The sequence below is a fragment of the Dendrobates tinctorius genome, unplaced genomic scaffold, assembly GCF_039654945.1.
Source record: "Dendrobates tinctorius isolate UK_male_01 unplaced genomic scaffold, ASM3965494v1 ptg000151l, whole genome shotgun sequence".
NCBI lineage: Eukaryota > Metazoa > Chordata > Amphibia > Anura > Dendrobatidae > Dendrobates > Dendrobates tinctorius.
The window spans coordinates 1348287-1368169 of record NW_027361818.1 but is presented as its reverse complement, the minus strand read 5'-3'; the positions used below and the strand labels follow the sequence as shown (position 1 = coordinate 1368169).

The 19883-nt window shown below is 43.4% G+C and overlaps 5 non-coding genes across 5 annotated transcripts; all 5 read left to right on the top strand.

Moving 5' to 3' along the window:
* The first annotated feature begins 318 nt into the window (after positions 1-318).
* TRNAS-CGA (transfer RNA serine (anticodon CGA)) lies at positions 319-400 on the top strand. The gene has a single exon. It is a non-coding gene; the product is annotated as a tRNA-Ser (tRNA).
* A 773-nt stretch (positions 401-1173) lies between these two features.
* TRNAS-UGA (transfer RNA serine (anticodon UGA)) lies at positions 1174-1255 on the top strand. Its single transcript has one exon. It is a non-coding gene; the product is annotated as a tRNA-Ser (tRNA).
* A 773-nt stretch (positions 1256-2028) lies between these two features.
* Positions 2029-2110, top strand: TRNAS-UGA (transfer RNA serine (anticodon UGA)). Its single transcript has one exon. It is a non-coding gene; the product is annotated as a tRNA-Ser (tRNA).
* A 10887-nt stretch (positions 2111-12997) lies between these two features.
* TRNAS-CGA (transfer RNA serine (anticodon CGA)) lies at positions 12998-13079 on the top strand. The gene has a single exon. It is a non-coding gene; the product is annotated as a tRNA-Ser (tRNA).
* Positions 13080-15499: 2420 nt separating this feature from the next.
* On the top strand, positions 15500-15581 carry TRNAS-UGA (transfer RNA serine (anticodon UGA)). The gene has a single exon. It is a non-coding gene; the product is annotated as a tRNA-Ser (tRNA).
* The last annotated feature ends 4302 nt before the right edge of the window (positions 15582-19883 follow it).

Here is a 19883-nt window from a genome sequence, read left to right as displayed (position 1 = left end):
TACAATCCATTCATCTCCTTCTACTCTTTAATCTCAGACAAGATTAATTCCCTGGCAGTGCGCGGTGTCCAACCACAATTCTAAGCTTGAGAAACATGTGGTCAACAAAATCACTGCGTTTCTTAATATACAATCCATTTATCTCCTTCTAATCTTTGATCTCAGTCCACTTATTTCTCTTCAGTAAGTCAGTCTAGTTTTCATGCTCATGGCTGTGTAGTTCAGTAGAGATTCAGGTGAACTTAGACCAAAATCTTCTCACAGGCTCTTCCTCTGTGCTCACATGGCAAAAACATCTGATAGATTATTCAACAGTTGGCTGTGATGGCCGAGTGGTTAAGGCGTTGGACTCGAAATCCAATGGGGTATCCCCGCACAGGTTCAAATCCTGTTCACAGCGCAGCGTTTTACTTGGTCAAAACTTTGGACCTTCTCGAAAACAGTAAAATAATATATACAGTATATTATTAAAACGGGCCAAGTGATATGAAAATGGGACAACTCCAACATGTTTGACTCAAAATCTGCCTCAAGAATGAAATTAAGCAGTATGAAAACTTCAAGAAATATTACTCCATGTTTCCCATGATATTGATGACATCATTTGCAGATAATAGAAATCTATGTATTGGTTGCTGGAAATCCTCTACACCAAATTTCTTTCAGCAATAAAAAGTCAATGAAAGTATTTAAACTGGTTCCAAAAAGACAACTGAGAACCATCAGCAATGCCATATATTTTGATGGCTGCATTTTTAAGACGATGGACTTGAAATCTTCATGTTGGATGAAATCGTGTTCAGTGTATTGTATTAGTTTTGAAAAGATTGGATTTTGCTTATGAAAGATTAGTGAAAAGAAAATATAGTAAAAGCTGGGAATAATAAAAAAATGCAGATTAATTCCCTGGCAGTGCGCGGTGTCCAACCACAATTTTAAGCATGAGAAACATGTGGTCAACAAAATCACTGCGTTTCTTAATATACAATCCATTTATCTCCTTCTACTCTTTGATGTCAGACCACTTCTTTCTCTTCAGTAAGTCAGTCTAGTCTTCATGCTCATGGCTGTGTAGTTCAGTAGAGATTCAGGTGAACTTAGACCAAAATCTTCTCACAGGCTCTCCCTCTGTGCTCACATGGCAAAAACATCTGATAGCTTATTCAACAGTTGGCTGTGATGGCTGAGTGGTTAAGGCGTTGGTCTTGAAATCCAATGGGGTATACCCGCACAGGTTCAAATCTTGTTCACAGCGCAGTGTTTTACTTGATCAAAACTTTGGACCTTCTCGAAAAGAGTAAAATAATATATACAGTATATTATTAAAACGGGCCAAGTGATATGAAAATGGGACAACTCCAACATGTTTGACTCAAAATCTGCCTCAAGAATGAAATTAAGCAGTATGAAAACTTCAAGAAATATTACTCCATGTTTCCCATGATATTGATGACATCATTTGCAGATAATAGAAATCTATGTATTGGTTGCTGGAAATCCTCTACACCAAATTTCTTTCAGCAATAAAAAGTCAATGAAAGTATTTAAACTGGTTCCAAAAAGACAACTGAGAACCATCAGCAATGCCATATATTTTGATGGCTGCATTTTTAAGACGATGGACTTGAAATCTTCATGTTGGATGAAATCGTGTTCAGTGTATTGTATTAGTTTTGAAAAGATTGGATTTTGCTTATGAAAGATTAGTGAAAAGAAAATATAGTAAAAGTTGGGAATAATAAAAAAATGCAGATTAATTCCCTGGCAGTGCGCGGTGTCCAACCACAATTTTAAGCATGAGAAACATGTGGTCAACAAAATCACTGCGTTTCTTAATATACAATCCATTTATCTCCTTCTACTCTTTGATGTCAGACCACTTCTTTCTCTTCAGTAAGTCAGTCTAGTCTTCATGCTCATGGCTGTGTAGTTCAGTAGAGATTCAGGTGAACTTAGACCAAAATCTTCTCACAGGCTCTCCCTCTGTGCTCTCATGGCAAAAACATCTGATAGATTATTCAACAGTTGGCTGTGATGGCTGAGTGGTTAAGGCGTTGGTCTTGAAATCCAATGGGGTATCCCCGCACAGGTTCAAATCCTGTTCACAGCGCAGTGTTTTACTTAGTCAAAACTTTGGACCTTCTCGAAAAGAGTAAAATAATATATACAGTATATTATTAAAACGGGCCAAGTGATATGAAAATGGGACAACTCCAACATGTTTGACTCAAAATCTGCCTCAAGAATGAAATTAAGCAGTATGAAAACTTAAAGAAATATTACTCGATGCTTCCCATGATATTGATGACATCATTTGCAGATAATATAAATCTATGTATTGGTTGCTGGAAATCCTCTACACCAAATTTCTTTCAGCAATAAAAAGTCAATGAAAGTATTTAAACTGGTTCCAAAAAGACAACTGAGAACCATCAGCAATGCCATATATTTTGATGGCTGCATTTTTAAGACGATGGACTTGAAATCTTCATGTTGGATGAAATCGTGTTCACAGTTTATTGTTTTACCTTTGAAAAGATTGGATTTTGCACATGAAAGATTAGTGAAAAGAAAATATTGTAAAAGCTGGCAATAATAAAACAATGCAGATTAATTCCCTGACAGTGTGCGGAAACCAAAGACAATTTTAACCATGAGAACCACGTGGTCAACAAAATCTCTGCGTTTCTCAATATACAATCCATTCATCTCCTTCTACTCTTTAATCTCAGACCAATCCTTTCTCTTCAGTAAGTCAGTCAAGTTCTCTTGCTCATGGCTGTATCCTACAATAGATATTCTTGCGAATTTAGGCCAAAATCTTTTCACAGGCTGTTCTCTGTGTTCACATGGCAAACACATCAGATAAAGTGAGCCTATAATTGGCTGTGATGGCCGCAAATCCCCACACAGGTTCAAATCCTGTTCACAGTGCAGTGTTTTACTTGGTCAAAACTTTGGACCTTCTCGAAAAGAGTAAAATAATATATACAGTATATTATTAAAATGGGCCAAGACATATGAAAATGGGACAACTAAATATATTTGAGTCGAAATCTGTCTCAAGAATGAAATTAACAAGTATGAAAACTTAAAGAAATATTACTAGATGTTTCCCATGATATTGATGACATCATTTGCAGATAATAGAAATCTATGTATTGATAGCTGGAAATTCTCTACACCAAATTTCTTTCAGCAATAAAATGTCAATGAAAGTATTTAAACTGGTTCCAAAAAGACAACTGAGAACCATCAGCAATGCCATATATTTTGATGGCTGCATTTTTAAGACGATGGACTTGAAATCTTCATGTTGGATGAAATCATGTTCAGTGTATTGTATTAGTTTTGAAAAGATTGGATTTTGCTTATGAAAGATTAGTGAAAAGAAAATATAGTAAAAGTTGGGAATAATAAAAAAATGCAGATTAATTCCCTGGCAGTGCGCGGTGTCCAACCACAATTTTAAGCATGAGAAACATGTGGTCAATAGCGTTGAGCGACTTTTGCTTTTTTAGGGTCGCGTTTCGTTTCGTGAAACCTGACTTTTCCAAAAGTCGGGTCGAGCAAGATCGTCCGATTATAGGGAAAAGTCTGGGTCGTCCCGAAACACGAAACCCAATGTAAGTCAATGGGGAATAAAAGTCGGCAGTGAGAGGAGGACAGGAAACACACCTACAGTGCCCATTTGAATTCCAAAAGCATCAATTCTTCTTACTTAAGCTTGTCAACCTTAATTAACTTCATAATACAAGTTACGCACTGAAAAATGGGGGTTATTTGGCTAAATTTGTGGGGGGGGAGGGCTGGCTGCAGGTTTTCATGTGCCCTGGGCGAAAGAGCGCCCCTTTAACACATACCACAACTCATCATGCTCCGATACGGCAGAGAAATAGCGGTATAGTACAATGAAAAATACCTCACTTTTTACATCTCATGACGAGGCCCATCTGTTTCTCCATACAAAATCATTGGTCCCATATAATGTTTGAAACAGTATATGATGAGCTCCACATAATGCTACAGTATATGTTGGTCCCCATGGATGAAGCTCCACTGTCTTATGGGCCCAAATAATGCTCCAAACATAATGGGCCCCATTTCTACTGCTATAGTGTATAATGGGCCCTGTAAATGCTGCTCCAGTGTCTGATGTCCACCTTTGGAATGTTCCAGTGTATGGTGGGCCCCATCTATCATTCTCCAGAGTATAGTGCTCCCCAAAAATTGCTGTCCCAACATAGAAAACAATCAAATAAGTCTCCTCGCTAGGGAATCCCTGTACTTGTCTGGACACGTGTTGTAGCTTGCTTAACAGCTCGCCAGCCATTCTCATGCCCAGTATGGATTGCACGTGATTGCACAAAGGTTAGAAAGGGTACCGTATCACTGGATAACATGTATGGATAGCGTACACATTCAAAATATATGTCTATACAGCATGAGGCAGGCTCAGACGGTGTTAGGCCCAGTATGGATTGCACGTCATTGCACAAAGGTTAGAAGGGGTACCGTATCCCCGGATAACATGTATGGATAGCGTACACATTCAAAATATATGTCTATACAGCATGAGGCAAGCTCAGACGGTGTTAGGCCCAGTATGGATTGCACATCATTGCACAAAGGTTAGAAGGGGTACCGTATCCCCGGATAACATGTATGGATAGCGTACACATTCAAAATATATGTCTATACAGCATGAGGCAGGCTCAGATGGTGTTAGGCCCAGTATGGATTGCACGTCATTGCACAAAGGTTAGAAGGGGTACCGTATCCCCGGATAACATGTATGGATAGCGTACACATTCAAAATATATGTCTATACAGCATGAGGCAGGCTCAGATGGTGTTAGGCCCAGTATGGATTGCACGTCATTGCACAAAGGTTAGAAGGGGTACCGTATCCCCGGATAACATGTATGGATAGCGTACACATTCAAAATATATGTCTATACAGCATGAGGCAGGCTCAGACGGTGTTAGGCCCAGTATGGATTGCACATCATTGCACAAAGGTTAGAAGGGGTACCGTATCCCCGGATAACATGTATGGATAGTGTACACATTCAAAATATATGTCTATACAGCATGAGGCAGGCTCAGACGGTGTTAGGCCCAGTATGGATTGCACGTCATTGCACAAAGGTTAGAAGGGGTACCGTATCCCCGGATAACATGTATGGATAGCATACACATTCAAAATATATGTCTATACAGCATGAGGCAGGCTCAGACGGTGTTAGGCCCAGTATGGATTGCACGTCATTGCACAAAGGTTAGAAGGGGTACCGTATCCCCGGATAACATGTATGGATAGCGTACACATTCAAAATATATGTCTATACAGCATGAGGCAGGCTCAGACGGTGTTAGGCCCAGTATGGATTGCACGTCATTGCACAAAGGTTAGAAAGGGTACCGTATCCCTGGATAACATGTATGGATAGCGTACACATTCAAAATATATGTCTATACAGCATGAGGCAGGCTCAGACGGTGTTAGGCCCAGTATGGATTGCACGTCATTGCACAAAGGTTAGAAGGGGTACCGTATCCCCGGATAACATGTATGGATAGCGTACACATTCAAAATATATGTCTATACAGCATGAGGCAGGCTCAGACGGTGTTAGGCCCAGTATGGATTGCACGTCATTGCACAAAGGTTAGAAGGGGTACCGTATCCCCGGATAACATGTATGGATAGCGTACACATTCAAAATATATGTCTATACAGCATGAGGCAGGCTCAGACGGTGTTAGGCCCAGTATGGATTGCACGTCATTGCACAAAGGTTAGAAGGGGTACCGTATCCCCGGATAACATGTATGGATAGCGTACACATTCAAAATATATGTCTATACAGCATGAGGCAGGCTCAGACGGTGTTAGGCCCAGTATGGATTGCACGTCATTTGCACAAAGGTTAGAAAGGGTACCGTATCCCCGGATAACATGTATGGATAGCGTACACATTCAAAATATATGTCTCAGGAGGCAGGCTCAGACGGTGTCAGGCACAGTATGGATTTGATGGCCCAGAGTACACAGCGGAGGAGCAGGGAGAGGTAAAGATTGCAAATGCTGGGGCACTGGCCAAGCAAAGGGGGCCCACTCGTGGGCGTCGGTACTGGCACTGTGCCCCTCATAGTACAGCGGTGTGTCTGACGGCGGGTGTGCACCACCACCGTCAGAGACACTTGATTGCACTATGAGGGACCCTGTGCCAGTGCCCGCGCCCAAGAGTCGGCCTACCCACCTGTCCAGGGCAACGGCACTCGCACGGTGTCGTGCGCTAGGTGGTGACCCCGGCCATGGGGGGAGGCAGCACAGTTAGGGAGTTTTAGAAAGTGGCATATGTTGATGTTGGACATTCAACTGATGCAAAAGGCGAAATAGGTGAAGTCCCAGGAAGAGGTGGACCAAAGCAAGCCATTTTTCTGTCACCCTATGTGTCATCAGGGGAAGGTGGGACAAAATCCTTGGAAACCCATGCATGGTTCATTTTAATGAAGGTTAGATCATCCGCATTTTGGGTTGACAGACGGGTCCTTTTTTCTGTCAGGATTGATCCAGCTGCACTGAAGACTCTTTCCGATAGCACACTTGCAGCTGGGCAAGCGAGCTCCTGTAAGGCATATTGGGCCAATTCAGGCCAGGTGTCCAGTTTAGCGGCCCAATAGTCAAAGGGGAATGACCTGTGTGGGAGAACATCGATATGGGAGGAAAAGTAGTTTGTAACCATAGTTGACAACTGCTGTCTCCTGTCACTTTCCATCGATGCAGTATTACCAGTTGTGTGAGCGGTATTTGAAAAATCAGTCCACAACATTGTCATGAAACCCCTGTCTCCAATGCCACTTCTGCTGTGTGCACCATGAACACCTCTGCCAAGCTGCCCCCGGCCCATACGGCTCGTGTGAGAACCATCACCGCTGCTGTGTGCTGGGAATGCCTCAAGCAACCGATTTACCAGAGTTGCTTGTTTATTAGCCAATATTAGGTCAAGGTTCTCCTGTGGCATGATGTTTTGTAAATTGCCTTTATAGCGTGGATCCAGGATGCTGGCCAACCAGTAGTCGTCATCGTTCATCATTTTGGCAATGCGGGGGTCCCTTTTTAGGATCCGCAAGGCATAATCTGACATGTGGGCCAATGTTCCCGGGGTCAATGATGCACTGCGAGTGCTGGGTGGAGGAGCACTTTCTGGCAAATCCACATCCCTCCAGTCACGCACAAACCCTGTACCAGACCTTGCCACGCCAACATTTTCACTTGCCCCACGAGATGCATCCTCCTCCCCTAAGTAATCATCCCCATCATCCTCCTCCTCCTCCTCCTCTTCTTCCTCCACCTCGTCCAGGAGAGGTCCCTGAGCAGACAATGGCTGAATGTCATCAAGGATTCCCTCCTCCACTTCCTCCTCATCAACATTGGCTGCAGACGCCTGCTCCTTAAGGTGCGTCAAAGTTTGCATGAGCAGACGCATAAGTGGGATGCTCATGCTTAGGATGGCGTCGTCTGCGCTTACCAGCCGTGTGCATTCCTCAAAACACTGAAGGACTTTACAAAGGTCTTTCAGCTTCGACCACTGCACGCCTTTCAACTCCATGTCTGCTCTCAAAGTGCCTGGCCGTGTATCCTCCCACAAATGCATTATGGCCTGCCTCTGCTCGCACAGCCGCTCCACCATGTGCAGGGTGGAGTTCCACCTTGTTGCAATGTCGATAATGAGGCGGTGGTTGGGAAGGTGGAGCAATCGCTGCAGCTTCTGCATACGAACGGAGTGTACAGGCGACTGGCGGATGTGCGCGCACAGTCTTCGCACCTTCTGGAGCAGGGCTGTTAACTCCGGATAATTTTTGAGGAAGCACTGCACCACCAGGTTCAAGGTGTGAGCCAAGCAAGGTATGTGGCTGAGTTTTGAAAGGGCTATGGCTGCCACAAAATTATGGCCGTTATCACTAACTACCTTGCCTGCCTCAAGATGTACACTGCCCAGCCATGACTCAGTTTGTCGCTTCAAGTACTCGGCCAGCACCTCGGCGGTGTGTCTGTCGCCCAAACACATCATCTGCAACACAGTCTGCTGACGCTTTCCACTAGCTGCTCGATAGGGGGACACATCGTGTGCAACAGTGGCAGCTGCAGATGGAGTGCTCGTACGACTGCGCTCTGTGGACGAGCTGTCACTTCTGGAGGAGGAGGAGGAGGGTCGAACGCCTACAGCCAACTGTTTCCTATACCGTGGTCTAGGCAGCACTGTCCCACCACCGCTGTCCCCTGTGGACCCTGCATCCACCACATTAACCCAGTGCGCAGTGATGGACACGTAATGGCCCTGGCCATGCCGACTGGACCATGCATCAGTTGTGAGGTGCACCTTTCCGCTCACTGACTGCTTGAGTGCATGGACAATGCGGTCTTTCACATGATGGTGGAGGGCTGGGATGGCTTTGCGAGAGAAGAAGTGGCGACTGGGTAGGTTATAGCGTGGTACTGCATAGGCCATGAGTTCGCGGAAAGCTGTGCTTTCCACCAACCGAAAGGGCATCATCTCAAACGAGATTAGTTTGGCAATGTGGGCGTTCAAACCCAGTGTATGCGGATGAGAGACTGAGTACTTTCTTGACCTCCTCATAGTGTCTGGGAGGGTGAGCTGGACTTGAGAGCTGCATATGGTGGAAGTAGCGGTGGACAGGGCGGACTGAGAGAGGGTTGATGATGGTGATGGAGTTGGTGTTCTTTCTGATGGCCTAGAATCAGTCTTTCGTTGATATAACAGTGGGATTCCCTGACTGCTGTGGCCTTGCAACGACACCTCAACATTTGCTGCTGTGCTAACCGGTGGGCTTACAGTGGGGGAAACAATGTAGCGTTGCTGACTACCTTCGTTGTGATCAGTTGCACATGTGGCACTTGAGGTTTGGTGTTGTGTCCACGCTTGCAAGTGCATGCTGGTTAAATGTCTAAGCATGCAACTGGTATTCAAATTTTTCAGATTTTTCCCTCGGCTAAAGGTCTTTGAGCACTTCTTACAGATAACCTTGGCCTGATCATGAGGATTTTGGTCAAAAAAGTGCCACACTGCACTCTTCCTACTTTGGCAGACATTTTGTGGCCTAGCACGCTGTGATCTTTTGACCCTCTGGACAAGCTGTCCAGCAACTCTTTTGATGTTTGGAACCTGTCTTTGGAGTGCTCCGTGCCTGCCAGATAACAGCTGTTGCGATGTCGATGTCTGCTGTGGATGCTCCTCATCTGAGCTATTGGAAGCAGCACCCTCTTCCCCCAATGGATGCCAATCTGGGTCAACAACTGGGTCATCCATCACCTCCTCTTCTATGTCATGTGCACCTTTCTCTGTGTCACCGTGTATGGTGGTATAGTGTGCGGGAAGGGGCACCTGAGTCTCATCAGGGTCAAAATCTGGCTCTGTACACTGCGAAGACAATGTAGTGCTCTGAGTGAATGTACCAGCAGAATCATCCATCAGCGGCTGTGCATCAGTGCACTCCATGTCAGATTCATCTTGGCCTGGGTAATTCACCATTTGACTTGATAATCCAGGCATGGTATGTGAAAACAGCTCCATGGAGTAATCAGTAGTATGGCCTGCGTCATCCTTCAATCTTGGTTGGGGTGAAGGACACAAGGAAAGGTGTGGTTCATGAACATGAGCCTCCAATGACAACTCAGTGCTTTTACTTTTTACAACTGAAGAAGTGGAGGCGATAGAGCTGGAGGCTGAGTCAGCAATGTAAGACAAAACTTTTTCCTGATGCTCTGCCTTTAAAAGCGGTTTGCCAACTCCTAGAAAATTAAGCGTTCGAGGCCTTATGTAGCCAGACGATGACGCAGGGTCAGCACCTCCTGCATTCGGTCCTATTTTGCTCTTGCCACTACCATCAGATCCACCACCAACACCATCATTACCAGCTGCCAACCCCCGCCCAATTCCACGGCCTCTTCCACCAGCCTTCCTCATTTTTGGTAGAAATGTAGACAAAATCCAACAAACTATATAGTAATGTAAAACAAGGTACAAGGTGTCTATAGGACAGGGGAGTTTTAGAATTTCTGCACACACTTGTGGACAGTGGACACTTGTGGATTGTGTGCGGCCCACTGATATCTGAGCGCTATGTGACACGCTCGATGGCACAGCTGCCTGTGACCAAAGTGACGAGAGGATAATGGAGATTTTGAATCTCTGCGTACACTTGTGGACAGTGGACACTTGTGGATTGTGTGCGGCCCACTGATATCTGAGCGCTATGTGACACGCTCGATGGCACAGCTGCCTGTGACCAAAGTGACGAGAGGATAATGGAGATTTTGAATCTCTGCGTACACTTGTGGACAGTGGACACTTGTGGATTGTGTGCGGCCCACTGATATCTGAGCGCTATGTGACACGCTCGATGGCACAGCTGCCTGTGACCAAAGTGACGAGAGGATAATGGAGATTTTGAATCTCTGCGTACACTTTTGGACACTGGACACTTGTGGATTGTGTGCGGCCCACTGATATCTGAGCGCTATGTGACACGCTCGATGGCACAGCTGCCTGTGACCAAAGTGACGAGAGGATAATGGAGATTTTGAATCTCTGCGTACACTTGTGGACAGTGGACACTTGTGGATTGTGTGCGGCCCACTGATATCTGAGCGCTATGTGACACGCTCGATGGCACAGCTGCCTGTGACCAAAGTGACGAGAGGATAATGGAGATTTTGAATCTCTGCGTACACTTTTGGACACTGGACACTTGTGGATTGTGTGCGGCCCACTGATATCTGAGCGCTATGTGACACGCTCGATGGCACAGCTGCCTGTGACCAAAGTGACGAGAGGATAATGGAGATTTTGAATCTCTGCGTACACTTGTGGACAGTGGACACTTGTGAATTGTGTGCGGCCCACTGATATCTGAGCGCTATGTGACACGCTCGATGGCACACCTGCCTGTGACCAAAGTGACGAGAGGATAATGGAGATTTTGAATCTCTGCATACACTTTTGGACACTGGACACTTGTGGATTGTGTGCGGCCCACTGATATCTGAGCGCTATGTGACACGCTCGATGGCACAGCTGCCTGTGACCAAAGTGACGAGAGGATAATGGAGATTTTGAATCTCTGCGTACACTTGTGGACAGTGGACACTTGTGGATTGTGTGCGGCCCACTGATATCTGAGCGCTATGTGACACGCTCGATGGCACAGCTGCCTGTGACCAAAGTGACGAGAGGATAATGGAGATTTTGAATCTCTGCATACACTTTTGGACACTGGACACTTGTGGATTGTGTGCGGCCCACTGATATCTGAGTGCTATGTGACACGCTCGATGGCACAGCTGCCTGTGACCAAAGTGACGAGAGGATAATGGAGATTTTGAATCTCTGCGTACACTTTTGGACACTGGACACTTGTGGATTGTGTGTGGCCCACTGATATCTGAGCGCTATGTGACACGCTCGATGGCACAGCTGCCTGTGATCAAAGTGACGAGAGAATAATGGAGATTTTGAATCTCTGCGTACACTTTTGGACAGTGGACACATGTGGATTGTGTGCGGCCCACTGATATCTGAGCGCTACGTGACACGCTCGATGGCACAGCTGCCTGTGACCAAAGTGACAAGAGGATAATGGAGATTTTGAATCTCTGCGTACACTTTTGGACACTGGACACTTGTGGATTGTGTGCGGCCCACTGATATCTGAGCGCTATGTGACACGCTCGATGGCACAGCTGCCTGTGACCAAAGTGACGAGAGGATAATGGAGATTTTGAATCTCTGCGTACACTTTTGGACACTGGACACTTGTGGATTGTGTGCGGCCCACTGATATCTGAGCGCTATGTGACACGCTCGATGGCACAGCTGCCTGTGACCAAAGTGACGAGAGGATAATGGAGATTTTGAATCTCTGCATACACTTTTGGACACTGGACACTTGTGGATTGTGTGCGGCCCACTGATATCTGAGCGCTATGTGACACGCTCGATGGCACAGCTGCCTGTGACCAAAGTGACGAGAGGATAATGGAGATTTTGAATCTCTGCGTACACTTTTGGACACTGGACACTTGTGGATTGTGTGCGGCCCACTGATATCTGAGCGCTATGTGACACGCTCGATGGCACAGCTGCCTGTGACCAAAGTGACGAGAGGATAAGGGAGATTGGATTGCTTTTAAAAAAGCAGTTTGCGTAGCAGTGGGTAAACAGCAATGCCAGCGTGTCAGGAAGCCTTAAAAGGCAGCCCAACAACCAACACCACTGATACACCACAATATAGCCTCCCCTTGCACTGCACACACATTGACTTGTGTGTTGTGCAGGCCAAATCGCTAGCAGCAGAAGCAGTTTTTTTGTCTTCTTCCCTGCCTAACGCTCTCCCTACAGAATCAGCAGCAACCTCTCCCTATACTAAGATCGGCAGAAGTAAGATAGCGGTCGGCGTGCACGCCATTTTATACCCCCTGTGACGCCCACCAAAGCAAGCCAATCACTTGCATGCCCTTCTGAAAGATGGTGGTGACCCGTTCCTATGTCATCACGTTGCCCACAGTGTCCGTGGATCCTGATTGGCTGAAAAAGAGCGCAAAACAAACTTTTGAAACGCGACTTTGGTGCGTAAGTCGCCGACCTCGTGGCCGACCTAATCCTAGGGTCGTGTCTCGTTTCATGAAACCCGACTTTGCCAAAAGTCGGCGACTTTTGAATTTTTTCGACCCGTTTCGCTCAACTCTAGTGGTCAACAAAATCACTGCGTTTCTTAATATACAATCCATTTATCTCCTTCTACTCTTTGATCTCAGACCACTTCTTTCTCTTCAGTAAGTCAGTCTAGTCTTCATGCTCATGGCTGTGTAGTTCAGTAGAGATTCAGGTGAACTTAGACCAAAATCTTCTCACAGGCTCTCCCTCTGTGCTCACATGGCAAAAACATCTGATAAATTCATCAACAGTTGGCTGTGATGGCAGAGTGGTTAAGGCGTTGGAAGCGAAATCCAATGGGGTATCCCTGCATAGGTTCAAATCCTCTTCACAGCGCAGTGTTTTACTTGGTCAAAACTTTGGACCTTCTCGAAAAGAGTAAAATGATATATACAGTATATTATTAAAACGGGCAAAGTGATATGAAAATGAGACAACTTCAACATGTTTGACTCAAAATCTGCCTCAAGAATGAAATAAAGCAGTATGAAAACTTTAAGAAATATTAATCGATGTTTCCCATGATATTGATGACATCATTTGCAGATAATAGAAATCTATGTTTTGATAACTGGAAATCCTCTACACCAAATTTCTTTCAGCAATAAAAAGTCAATGAAAGTATTTAAACTGGTTCCAAAAAGACAACTGAGAACCATCAGCAATGTCATATATTTTGATGGCTGCATTTTTAAGACGATGGACTTGAAATCTTCATGTTGGATGAAATCGTGTTCACAGTTTATTGTTTTACCTTTGAAAAGATTGGATTTTGCACATGAAAGATTAGTGAAAAGAAAATATAGTAAAAGCTGGGAATAATAAAACAATGCAGATTAATTCCCTGACAGTGTGCGGAAACCAAAGACAATTTTAACCATGAGAAACATGTGGTCAACAAAATCTCTGCATTTCTCAATATACAATCCATTCATCTCCTTCTACTCTTTAATCTCAGACCACTCCTTTCTCTTCAGTAAGTCAGTCAAGTTCTCTTGCTCATGGCTGTATCCTACAATAGATATTCTTGCGAATTTAGGCCAAAATCTTTTCACAGGCTGTTCTCTGTGTTCACATGGCAAACACATCTGATAAAGTGAGCCTATAATTGGCTGTGATGGCCGCAAATCCCCACACAGGTTCAAATCCTGTTCACAGTGCAGTGTTTTACTTGGTCAAAACTTTGGACCATCTCGAAAAGAGTAAAATAATATATACAGTATATTATTTAAACGGGCCAAGTGATATGAAAATGGGACAGCTCCAACATGTTTGACTCAAAATCTGCCTCAAGAATGAAATTAAGCAGTATGAAAACTTCAAGAAATATTACTCGATGTTTCCCATGATATTGATGACATCATTTGCAGATAATATAAATCTATGTATTGGTTGCTGGAAATCCTCTACACCAAATTTCTTTCAGCAATAAAAAGTCAATGAAAGTATTTAAACTGGTTCCAAAAAGACAACTGAGGACCATCAGCAATGCCATATATTTTGATGGCTGCATCTTTAAGACGATGGACTTGAAATCTTCATGTTGGATGAAATCGTGTTCACAGTTTCTTGTTTTACCTTTGAAAAGATTGGATTTTGCACATGAAAGATTAGTGAAAAGAAAATATAGTAAAAGCTGGGAATAATAAAACAATTCAGTTTAATTCCCTGACAGTGTGTGGAAACCAAAGACAATTTTAACCATTAGAAACACGTGTTCAACAAAATCTCTGCGTTTCTCAATATACAATCCATTCATCTCCTTCTACTCTTTAATCTCAGACCACTCCTTTCTCTTCAGTAAGTCAGTCAAGTTCTCTTGCTCATGGTTGTATCCTACAATAGATATTCATTCGAATTTAGGCCAAAATATTTTCACAGGCTGTTCTCTGTGTTCACATGGCAAACACATCTGATAAAGTGAGCCTATAATTGGCTGTGAAGGCCGCAAATCCCCATACAGGTTCAAATCCTGTTCACAGTGCAGTGTTTTACTTGGTCGAAACTTTGGACCTTCTCGAAAAGAGTAAAATAATATATACAGTATATTATTAAAATGGGCCAAGACATATGAAAATGGGACAACTAAATATGTTTGAGTCGAAATCTGTCTCAAGAATGAAATTAAGCAGTATGAAAACTTCAAGAAATATTACTCGATGTTTCCCATGATATTGATGACATCATTTGCAGATAATAGAAATCTATGTATTGATAGCTGGAAATCCTCTACACCAAATTTATTTCAGCAATAAAATGTCAATTAAAGTATTTAAACTGGTTCCAAAAAGACAACTGAGAACCATCAGCAATGCCATATATTTTGATGGCTGCATTTTTAAGACGATGGACTTGAAATCTTCATGTTGGATGAAATCATGTTCAGTTTATTGTATTAGTTTTGAAAAGATTGGATTTTGCTTATGAAAGATTAGTGAAAAGAAAATATAGTAAAAGTTGGGAATAATAAAAAAATGCAGATTAATTCCCTGGCAGTGCGCGGTGTCCAAACACAATTTTAAGCATGAGAAACATGTGGGCAACAAAATCACTGAGTTTCTTAATATACAATCCATTTATCTCCTTCTACTCTTTGATCTTAGACCAATTCTTTCTCTTCAGTAAGTCAGTCTAGTTTTCATGCTCATGGCTTTGTATTTCAGTAGAGATTCAGGTGAACTTAGACCAAAATCTTCTCACAGGCTCTCCCTCTGTGCTCACATGGCAAAAACATCTGATAGATTATTCTACAGTTGGCTGTGATGGCCGAGTGGTTAAGGCGTTGGACTTGAAATCCAATGGGGTATCCCCGCACAGGATCAAATCCTGTTCACAGCGCAGTGTTTTACTTGGTCAAAACTTTGGACCTTCTCGAAAAGAGTAAAATAATATATACAGTATATTATTAAAACGGGCCAAGTGATATGAAAATGGGACAACTCCAACATGTTTGACTCAAAATCTGCCTCAAGAATGAAATTAAGCAGTATGAAAACTTCAAGCAATATTACTCCATGTTTCCCATGATATTGATGACATCATTTGCAGATAATAGAAATCTATGTATTGGTTGCTGGAAATCCTCTACACCAAATTTCTTTCAGCAATAAAAAGTCAATGAAAGTATTTAAACTTGTTCCAAAAAGACAACTCAGAACCATCAGCAATGCCATATATTTTGATGGCTGCATTTTTAAGACGATGGACTTGAAATCTTCATGTTGGATGAAATCGTGTTCACAGTTTATTGTTTTACATTTGAAAAGATTGGATTTTGCACATGAAAGATTAGTGAAAAGAAAATATAGTAAAAGCTAGGAATAATAAAACAATGCAGATTAATTCCCTGACAGTGTGCGGAAACCAAAGACAATTTTAACCATGAGAAACATGTGGTCAACAAAATCTCTGCGTTTCTCAATATACAATCCATTCATCTCCTTCTACTCTTTGATCTCAGACCACTCCTTTCTCTTCAGTAAGTCAGTCAAGTTCATTTGCTCATGGCTGTATCCAACAATAGATATTCATGCGAACTTAGGCCAAAATCTTTTCACATGCTCTTCTCTGTGGTCACATGGCAAACACATCTGTTAAAGTGAGCCTATAATTGGCTGTGATGGCCATAAATCCCCACACAGGTTCAAAACCTGTTCACAGTGTAGTGTTTTACTTGGTCAAAACTTTGGACCTTCTCGAAAAGAGTAAAATAATATATACAGTATGTTATTAAAATGGGCCAAGACATTTGAAAATGGGACAACTAAATATGTTTGAGTCAAAATCTGTCTCAAGAATGAAATTAACAAGTATGAAAACTTAAAGAAATATTACTAGATGTTTCCCATGATATTGATGACATCATTTGCAGATAATAGAAATCTATGTATTGATAGCTGGAAATCCTCTACACCAAATTTCTTTCAGCAATAAAATGTCAATTAAAGTATTTAAACTGGTTCCAAAAAGACAACTGAGAACCATCAGCAATGCCATATATTTTGATGGCTGCATTTTTAAGACGATGGACTTGAAATCTTCATGTTGGATGAAATCGTGTTCACAGTTTCTTGTTTTACCTTTGAAAAGATTGGATTTTGCACATGAAAGATTAGTGAAAAGAAAATATAGTAAAAGCTGGGGGCGTGGCCTGGATCTCACACAGGGAGGACGTGTCTTATGGCAGCTCCCGCTTCCAGCCACAAAACTACCTTATTTGGCCCGGATGAAAGTGGCTAAAACTAATTTTAGTGTGCCCCGGGCTTGGAGAAGAAGGTGAGGGGTGGTAGGGAGAAGAGAGGGGCTGCTGCTCTCCGCCGTGACACCGGAGCGCAGAGCGGCCTCGTGGAGGGTGCTGCAGCGCTGGAGAGAGATGGGCGCCATCTTTACATCCCCCTGAGCACAAGGCCTGGAAACCGGACCGCAGGAGGCCCTCGATAGAGGCGTGAGACCGCGAACAAGGAGCGGTCTCGCCCGTTAGAGCAAACGGCGGTGAGAGGGAACCCCAGGTGATCTGTCTCTGGGGCCTGCGGGGAGCACTATCGTTACGTGCGGTGGAGGAGGGTGCTGGCTCTGGGCCAGACGAGGTGTTGACGGCCCCCTATTTTTACTGAGACATTTCCCAGGGTCTGAGTTGTTTTTGGATCGGGGGATATCGCTCTCCCCACATAGAGGTGCTGCTGTCTACAGATTTATGCGACATTGGTGAGGAGGACATTGTGTCTTTTCTACAGTGCCGTGGTGGGGATTTGACGTTACCCTGTCCCTACCGGCTCCAGCAGATCCCCACGGATGTTTCCATATATTAACCCCTCACCCTCCAAGTTGCATGGGGCTATTTTCATATAGAAAAATGCACTACTAGACTTTTCTGGACGCACGGGTGGTAAATTAAAGGCGCGCTTTAATTAAGCAAAATGGTCAAAACTAACAAAGAGCGTGCAAAACCGTTGGCTGCACAGGCGTATAGAAGCAAACAGGGTGAAATGGATAAATTTTTGAAAAATAAATCTGCTTCGTCTAAGCCTAATGCTAAAAGGCTCCCTGCAGAGGTTGTGGAGGAGGAGCATGTCGAGGACTCAGACTCCAGTGATGATGCTTCAGGCAGCGATGTCACTCAATCAGATTCTGGGAAACTTTCTAGATCGTTTTTTAAAAAATTATTAGCACAAGCTATAAAACCATTAGTTAATGAGATATCTGGCATGAGAGCGGATTTGCTACACATTGGTAATAGAGTGGAGTCTTTGGAGTCCTCTCAGTCCTCTATCATTAGCCACTCCAATGCCATGAGAGAGCATCTGGACTACCACAGAACACAGCTTAACAACTCTTTTCTGGCTCTCGAGGATCAGGAAAATTGGAGTCGCAGGAAGAACATACGGATAAAAGGCTTGCCTGAAAGTGTTTCCACAGAAATATTAGAAAAATCTACGAAGGAGATCTTTGCCCTCTTAATCCCACAAGAAACATGTGATCGAATTATAATAGAGAGGGTGCATAGATCACTTAGACCAAAGCCGAAGCCAATGGAACCTCCGAGGGATGTGATTTGCGGCCTATTGAGCTATTTGGATACCAATGCTATTTTGTCTGCCTCAAGAGACATTAAAAATCTTTCTTATGAGGGATCTGCTATTCATCTTTATCAGGACGTTGCACCGTCAACCCTTGCAAAAAAAAGAGTCCTAAGGCCCCTCCTGGAGGTGTTACGCTCACGTAAAATCTTATATAAATGGCTGTTTCCGTTTGGTATATCTATACAAGGAGATGGTAGGCAAATAATGGTTCGGACCCCTGAAGATTTACCCAAAATATGGGATGCTTTTGGCATTGCCCCTATGGATATTCCTTCCTGGCTACCTCTGGACATGGATCATCGCACACCTCCCCCTGTCCATGCTTTTACTGGAGGGCAGGGTGACTGGGTCCTAGGAAAGAAACGCTCGACTCCTAAAAGAGGGAAATCTGGAACGGAAAAGGAGATACCCCCCTGAGCTTTCTTGTGCTTCTCTCGGTTGCATTTTTCCAATACTGGAGCCGGACCCCTCGGTCCATTCGGACATGTTCTATCTTATTTTAGCTTGCTAAGTTTGACATTTACTCATGTGTTGATATCATTCAATTGCCGTATAAGTTAACATGTGCCACTTGTGTGTCGGAAATGTTATTTCCTGCTCTGTTATGGGAGGTATGTTTGACCCCCTACCTCTGCTACAGGCAGGTAGTTGGTTCTTGTTATATTTCTCTTGTTTTATCTTAATAATTTTTAGGGTTTTTGTTATTTTTTTATCTCTTTGTTTTTTTTTAATTTCGGTGGTTTGATGACAGAGGAATCTTTGTTATTACTTCCTTTACCAAACTATGGGTGATAAGGTGAACTTCGCCACTATGACAGTGGCTTCGTATAATGTAAAGGGCTTGCGATCCCCAAGTAAGAGAAGCCAAGTAATTAATCTTTTGCATTCAAAGAAGTCTAGTATAGTTTTCCTGCAGGAGACACATTTTAAAAAAGGGAGAGTCCCAGATATGTCTAGATCTCGCTACCCGACCTGGTATCACAGTACGGGTGGTTCAGCGTCGGGTGGAGTGAGTATTGCTATAAAGAAAAATGTTCCCTTTATTTTGAGTGATTGTTTATCGGATTCAGAAGGCAGGTACATTATAATTAAGGGCTTTTTGGCCAACACTAAGATTACCCTGTGTAATTTATATGCCCCAAATAGGAACCAGATAGGTTGGCTGTGTAAAACAATGAATGTTCTAGAACTTTTTACTGAGGGTCTGTTGTTGGTGGGAGGGGATTTTAATGTATCTTTGAACCCAATTTTAGATACTTCAACGGGCAGGTCGGCTCTTTCTCAAAGGGCGCTGAGAAGATTACACCTTTCATTACAAAAATTGCATCTGATAGACCCTTGGAGAACACTTTTTCCTTCGGGCAGAGATTACACTTTTTATTCCCATCCGAATAATAGCTATCACAGAATTGATTACCTATTGATACAAACAGCTAATCTCCAATTAGTTAAAAAAGCTAATATAGATATCATCTCTCTCTCAGACCACGCTCCCATTTTCCTTGACATAGAGATAAAAACTCTACCACGGCCGGCTGGGTCATGGTCACTGAATGAGACA